Consider the following 7,736-nt stretch of genomic DNA (forward strand, 5'->3'; position numbering starts at 1 on the left):
GTCTATGATTCCAGAAGTAAAATCACTTTCTATGCAGTGGAAACAATAATAAATGTCTCTACTTAAAGCAAAAATGAAAACTAGAAGAGGTAATATCTCTCAATGGAAGAATACTTCAGTGCCCAATTTTATAGGTTGATGTAAAATGTAGTGTTTGTTTTGCCCCTATCCCAGCATTTCTACACTGTTTTTTGTTTTTTCTTGAAAATTATTTTATTTTCATGGAAAGATGAACAAACTCTTCTAACCCATGCCATCTCATTTCTCTCCCTCTCCCACCCTCCTTGTCCCTATAAAACCACTTGATAAACTGAAATTCCATGGAAAAACTTCCATGGCTGCCAAATATGGCCTAAGGGTCTAACCAATGTTTCAAAAGGCGGATGCGAGTCAAAACGAGTCCGAAGATAATCCTAGACAACTTACCACGATGCGGTTAAGTAATCGGTTGATGCAGTCATAATTCAATAGAATCAAAGGAGTTTTTATTGACTTGTGGAACACGGCCATGGTAAAAGGGAGTCGAATCGGGAGAGTCCATGATGACACGGGAGAGTTTTAAAACTATGAGTTGAACTTAGAACACATTGTAATATTTTAATATCTAATTTACATAGGATATTGAGTAAGTGCAAATAAATTTACATTATTATGTATTATAAGGTATTCATAGTTAGGCTCTGTTTCTTTCTCTGTTTCTTTCTATATTCAATGAGTGGAAAGTAAATTTTATGCCCATTTAAGTGTCAAAATCAGTGTAAAATTTGTTTTACAACCATTTTACGTAGAAAGGAACCTTAGTTTCTTTAGATGTAAAATGCGCACAAAAAAAATTACACCCATTTTTAAACTAAAAATTGAGCATAAAATTTGTTTTACTTCCATCTCATCGAAAGGAACAGAACCTAAAGTAAAAATTTCATTTGTGGTATTGAATTGTGTTGGGGTACCACGCAAAAGTAAAAACATCCTACATCGGTAAAGTGAAAACGATGAGTTGAGCTTATAAGGGAATGAGTACCCTTCCCTTAATGGCTAGCTTTTGAGGGTGAGTTCTATCCGGGCGCTACAAATTGAATAACCTTGAGAGCCTCCCAAGTCCCAAGTTATCCCATTTGATAAAAAATGCACTGGAACGAGAACATTATTCATGTAAAAAGCTGTGCGCTTTTATGATTGATATTATAGAAAAATGATACGAAGGCAAGGGCGTGAGAACTTCTTGACAACCATTCAAGTTGTCATATTTACTACTAAGTTTTCACATTTACTACGGGAGATTTGTTGGAAAGTCAGTAGCCTTAAACAGCTGGTTAAATAATAAAAGACAAGATGGGGTCGCCTCACTATCAACCCCGCCATCAAAACATGGTTGTTGGAATGTAGAAGCAATGTTTCAATATGAAAATGCCAAAAAGATAGGTGGCCATGAGGCTCTTTCTTAACCGTTAATTTTGAGCCTGATTTGGACGTGATGGGATCCCTGATTCCGGCAGGAACTAGTGCAAAATTTCATTATCATGATTGGATGATACTGGACCATTGATCCATCAAGCATTCCATAGTTTCCAGATAGAAAAAATGTAAATAGGTGATTCACAACTACAAACTTCACGTCCAATACCTCTTTTAGGTCTTACCTAAAGAGTTTCCTGATTTTCTCCTCAAGTAACTGTAATTTTCTAATGAAAACTCCTACTAGACATAAAGCTTTTAATTAGAAGACTCTTGAGACTTTAACAACTAAAGAAACTTATTCTAAATTTAAAAACTCAAATCACAACTTTAATGACAAGACTCCATAGCCAAGAAGAAGACTTGGGGTTCATATATACTTCAATTTGTATCATAACAAAGTGTATTAGACGCACATAAACCTCATTAATGAAGTAATATAGACCCAAAAATACTTCGTTGAAAGTATTCAGATCTAGATCGTTGGATTATCTCGTAGTAGATTAAGCAAGTTGTTGGATTTTAGAATAATATCAAATCTTCTAAGATTTGATTGTTAGGTTGATTGGGTTAGATTAACTATTTGGATTAAATTAGGCAAGTGAATTAGATTAGAATAATCTCTTTCTATTATTGTATTTATCTTTCTTTGTTTATCCCTTGAGTGATCTGTATAATCACTCATTATTATAAAATAATAGGGAGCTGATATAAGAGTTTGTGCGGTTCTAGCCTTTTAGGTTGTCTTTTCTTTTTTAAATGACTTGTGAGAGCTTTTTGGGGACTGTAATAATCACCTATTAAATACAAAAAAGACAAGATAGGTTAGTGCAAATATCAAACCATGATTGTGCTGATATCATTTCTCATACAAATGTTGAGCAGTGGGCCCATTTCACTTTTATTTTTTGACTGTATTTCAAGTTGAGGTAGCATCTAATTTGTGGGCACAACTAACGACAAGAAGATAAGTATATTCACCCATCAATCCTAATTAAATTTGATAAATATATTCCAATTAGAAAGTATGATCTTATAAAACTCCTGTACAGATTGGTAAGGCAAGATATTTTGTAGGTTTCCTAGTTATAAACACACGAAAAAAGATGACTTGAACCAGCCCTTTTCAATTTTTACTTTGAAGGGCCTTCAATTCAAGATAATATCCCTTTAAATTCAGTACAATCATGTCATTTCCCTCTAGATCAATAAATATCTGGAAACCAGTAAATAAAGTGTAGAAACCCGCTATGAAATCATGGGCGCGTCAATTCAAGTTTTTCTAGAAAAAGATTACTGAAGTAAGATTTTATAGAGGAATGATAAATTGAAGGGCACCCATGCAAAAAACCATCAACAAGGGCCTCCTCATTGGCCCATCTCTATAAAGTGCATTTACTAGGGCACAAAAAGGTAAAAGAATGGTGCAGAAAATGCACATTTAAATGAAAATTAAATGCACTTTGTTGAGATTGACCAATGGGAGTGCTCTTTCAGATGGGTTTTTTGAAGGGCCCCATTCAGTTTATCAATCCTCGCTTTAATAAGCAAAAATACTTCCATCGTTAGATTGATACAGTTTTCTGCATCAGATCCAATACCTTCTGTTTTATAAGCAAAAATCCTTCCATCGTCGCAAATCTAACGGCCCAAAATCATGTGGCTTCAATACCTTCTTGTGGACCCCGATCCTGAGAGGACGAGTGCGGCGAGGGACGCGAGATCCCCCTGCAATCCTCAAAGATCTCCACATGTGAAGGAGAGCTCTACCAAGGAACTCTCAAAATAGGTGTTACTCTCACAGCATAGCATGAGTGGCGATACATATCGAATGAGATACATCTTGATCCGGAGCCAGGGCTCGAAACCGAGATGTACCTAAAAATAACTCAGAGTCGTCATCCATGGATACGCCATGGAACCAAAATAAATGTTCTGTCCGCAACGGATAACCAAAGATACAAAAGGTCCGTGCCTGATTACGAATGGGGAAAGTCCGAAAAGCACCATCAATTCGTCCGAGTGCAAGCGCTTGGTCTCTTATGCCATTTATTATTAACCTCGAAGAGTTTCGGGGGAAAATCATATGAAATGGGAACGAAATACCCCTGAGAAGACGTCTACCTAATCATACATGACTCGGGGATGAAATATTAAACACATATAAGACAAAATAAAATATTTGCCGCCTAAGCATAGCTAGGTTATGAGTGACATGCCTAAATGGTGTCTAAGTTCTGGTGGACAAACGCATGCATGCTACAGCTAAAGGTATAAGATATGAGCATGAAAGTAAGAGAGCACAACAAAATATAAATCACGACAGCACAATAAATCCTAAACTCTAAACAATTTAGCCCGAGTCCTCGGATGGTCTGATCTTCATCCAAGGAAGCCTACGTATCCCCGCCTCCACGAGAATCAGAGCAACGTAGTTCTTCGCGCCTATTATAAGCTATGATGCCTAAGACACCTAGACCTCTTATCTTAGACTCGATCTAAAAGACCGAACTAGTTATTAAAGCTTCTTGAACGATTATTTAAATTCCAATGAATTGTAGATTTTAGGATACCCTATATGTCCTAACTAAATGCAGGTTAGTCATAACCTAATGCAGGTAGTTCCTACAACCTATGTGTAACTAGGCTGTATTTCCTAAGGAAAATAAAGGTTGACTAACGCATCATATTCTAGTCATCAATCGGTGATGTGGATCGCCGACTGACCGGACGGAGGCGCTCCTATAACTCTAGGACGAACCCCTAACTCTAAAACAAACACACACAGATAACAAATCAAAGACAAAACCCTAACTCTAAAACTCTCTATCTAAGACAAAGTCCTAACTCTAGAGGAAGATTTTTTCGAAAACAATGTTTTGGAAGATTTTTGGTATTTTTAAAAAAGTTAAATGATTTATTTACAAAGTTTGGCTGGACTTGGGATATGTATCCCAAGCTGCACTACGTACCTCGTGGAAGAGGATCAAGCCAACGTAGTTCGAATCAAACTTCCTAACTACGCTCACGAAAACTTAACTTCTCTAAATGATTTAAGGGTTTTAATATTTTTCAAATGTTTTTGATATTTTTAAAGTTTTCAAATGTTTTTGAGTTTCAAATTTCTAATGTTTTTGGATTTTAAAATATTCCAATGCTTTTAGATCTTTAGATGTTTTCACTCTTAAAAGAAACACGCAAGTACAACCACAAACTAGGGCAAAGCCCTAAAGCTAAAGGGGAAACCCCGAACAAGCAACTAGCGTCTTAAAGAGACAAACCACAACACGTAAAGAAGTGTCCCAAGAACAGAGAAAATGAATCTAAGATCTCAAACGAGCAAAGTTCTAATAAGACTGAGTTAGTCTCTAATAAAAAAAACTCCTAACTAATAACACTAGGGAGGGATTACAAATGAGTCAGAGACTCTCTAATAACACTACCAAGTCAAAGACTCGCTCTAAAAGAGGAAGCCAATCTAACATGAGGCTAAGTAAGCCTCCTAAAGGGGAGACTCTCTATAAGAGACAAGGCTTGTCTCTAAGACACAAATGACGTAAACAAGGGTTCTGATGAGACTGGGCAAGTGTCCTATATACAAAGGATGGCTCAAAGTATCCCTATCATCGCCCTTGCAATGAGGGGACCTAACGTCTAAAGGTTTCTAAAAGACAAGACAAATCTACTATACAAAGGAGGGGAGAGCTACCTAGACTGAGCAAGTCCCCTAAAGATGATGGGCTTGGGCTAGCGCCTTCATCGCCCAACCCTAAATGACTGCAAGCATAAATGCAAGGAAGGCAACATGGTCCGGCATCAAATCACTATATTTAATTGTATCAAATACTTTACATGAGTTATCCACATTTCTACACCTTGCATACATATCCACAAGTGAACTACCACAAGAGCCATCCATGACTAAGCCCCTCCTAATTAGGAATCCATGAACTTGTTTTCCTTTTTTCATGGCAGATAAAGAGGCAATAGCTGAAAAGACGCTCACTAAGGTTATTGTATCAGGTTCAATACCAGCCTCTAACATATCACAGAACAAATCAAGGGCTTCATTTGCAAGCCCATTATGAACATACGAGGATATCATGCTTGTCCAAGACACAACATCTTTATTACCTATTCTTTCAAATAATCGAAAGCCATACTCAGTATTCCCACATTCTCCATAGATATCTACAACAGAATTTTCTAACACAAGATCAAACAACCCATGCCTAATAATATAACTGTGAATTTGCTTTACATAGGAAACGTATTTCATTCCACTGTAAGCAAATAGGATACTTCCAATCATCATGGAATCTACTTTCATCCCCTCCATCTGTACTTCCCTAAACAAATCTAAGGCCTCTGAATAACAACGATTTTGTGCGTAACCAGCCATGATTGTTGTCCAAGATATGAAATCTTTATTGGGCATTCTATGGAAGACACAATCTGCATAATTTATGCAACAACACTTTACATACATGCATGTTTATAAGAGTATTTCCAACCTGCAAGTCAGAATCAAATCCATTTTTTTATTGCGTAAGCGCGAATCCCCATTCCATTCAATAGGCTTCCTAACCAACCCTACGCAGAAATAACGCTTTAAAACTGAAACCTGGTCAGAGTTGAGACCTACATCTTGCATTTCATAGAACAAACCAAGTGCTTCGCCGTAAAACCCATTTTACACATAACCAGAAAGCATCGAATTCCCCGAGACATAATCTCTATTATCAATCTCCTCAAACACTTTAACTGCATTCCTCATTCGTCCCGATCTCGAGTACATAACAACCAAAGCATTAGCCTCAAAAACATCAAGTTCATCACAAGATTTCAAAAGAGCAGCATGTATCTCCATGCCTAATTTTATAAATGAAAGCTCTTACAAGTTGAGTGAATACAAAACATAGTAATATCAAGTTTACTCATCAACAGAAATAATCAAAAGATCCCCTTCTAGGTTTATGAAATCAACACTGCTATGCTTTGATAATCACATTAAACTTGCCCTACCCTCTACTATTTATTAGCATCAGAAACCATTACAACTCTCAACTCATTCACATAAGACAAACAAGCAGCCATGTAATTAGGGAATAGCCAAAAGAAACATTTCTACAACTAATAATAATAGGGTCAAATCATTCGGATCATATCTATGATCCAAACCTCTAAATTTTCAGATTAAACCATTTACAAACAAAGAAACACTCAAACGTCTAATTAGCAAAAGAATGCACAAATTCAACACATCTAATTAATAAGAGAATGCACAAATTCCATACCTCAGATTGTCTCGATTTGATTTTAAACCATGAACTGAAGAAAACATAGGGTTACCTCTCAGTCGATCTCCTTCTTCTCCTTCCTTGCTTCACTGGCCCAGATCTTTGATGAAAAGGATCAGATCGGAGGAACGACCGGAGCATGGCCGGAGTTAGGCTGGATTCCGGGAGAAATCTCACCGGAGAAGACGAGAAGTTAGGCTTTCTAATGGTTGAAACTAGGGTTTGAATGGAATATGGGATTTGGGGCTTTGATGGAGATGAAAATGGGAAAGGTATAGGTGAAATCTGTGAGCAATCACTAGAATGATGGAGGTAGTGGAGGTGGGAATGAAGGCGAGAGGTGACTGTGGAATGGGGTTTGCCGGATTCCGGTGGGATGATCGGAGTTGGGGTTTGGATTAGATCTACGGTTTAGGGATCATCAAAGAAAGGGTTTATAGCTGGGGTTGAAGTGGGATCCACGGAGGAGATGGAGAAGATAGGGTCTGCTGGAATTTTAATGGAGAGGTTTTGAGAGGGGTTTGGTCGGATTCAACGAGGTTTATGACCGGATTTGGGTTTGGGTGAAAGAGATGATGGTTGGGGGTTTTAAATGAAGAGGGATTTGGTGAAGGTTGCGAGCCGAGTTGGAGATTGGCGGTGGGGTTTGGCCGGAGATGATGGTCAGAAGTGGAAGATGGAGGTGAAATGGGGAAGATGGAAGGTGGATTTGGGGGTTAAATGGGGGTTTGATTGGAGTTTATAATAACAGGGGTTAGATGGTGGAGTGAATGGTTGATGGTGGTTGGTGGTGGAGTGAAGAAGAAGGTGGAGGAGATGGCTATCGAAGGTGGATGGAGATGGTGGTAATCGGATTCTGACAAGCTTGCCGAAATCAATGGGGATGGGGTCGGTTGCAGAGAAATGGGTTTTGATATTCAGAAATAGAGGTAGGGATATGGTCGAGGTATAAGGGGAAGGAAGAGAATGGAGGTGGAGATG

General features: G+C 37.9%; 1 pseudogene; it reads right to left on the reverse strand.

Moving 5' to 3' along the window:
* Nucleotides 1-5,224: 5,224 nt before the first annotated feature.
* On the reverse strand, nt 5,225-6,325 carry LOC143853839 (pentatricopeptide repeat-containing protein At3g63370, chloroplastic pseudogene; annotated as a pseudogene).
* Between the last annotated feature and the right edge of the window lie 1,411 nt (nt 6,326-7,736).

This window comes from Tasmannia lanceolata, unplaced genomic scaffold (assembly GCF_043159265.1).
Source record: "Tasmannia lanceolata isolate RefF3 unplaced genomic scaffold, GAP_Taslan_0.1 ptg000020l, whole genome shotgun sequence".
Lineage (NCBI taxonomy): Eukaryota > Viridiplantae > Streptophyta > Magnoliopsida > Canellales > Winteraceae > Tasmannia > Tasmannia lanceolata.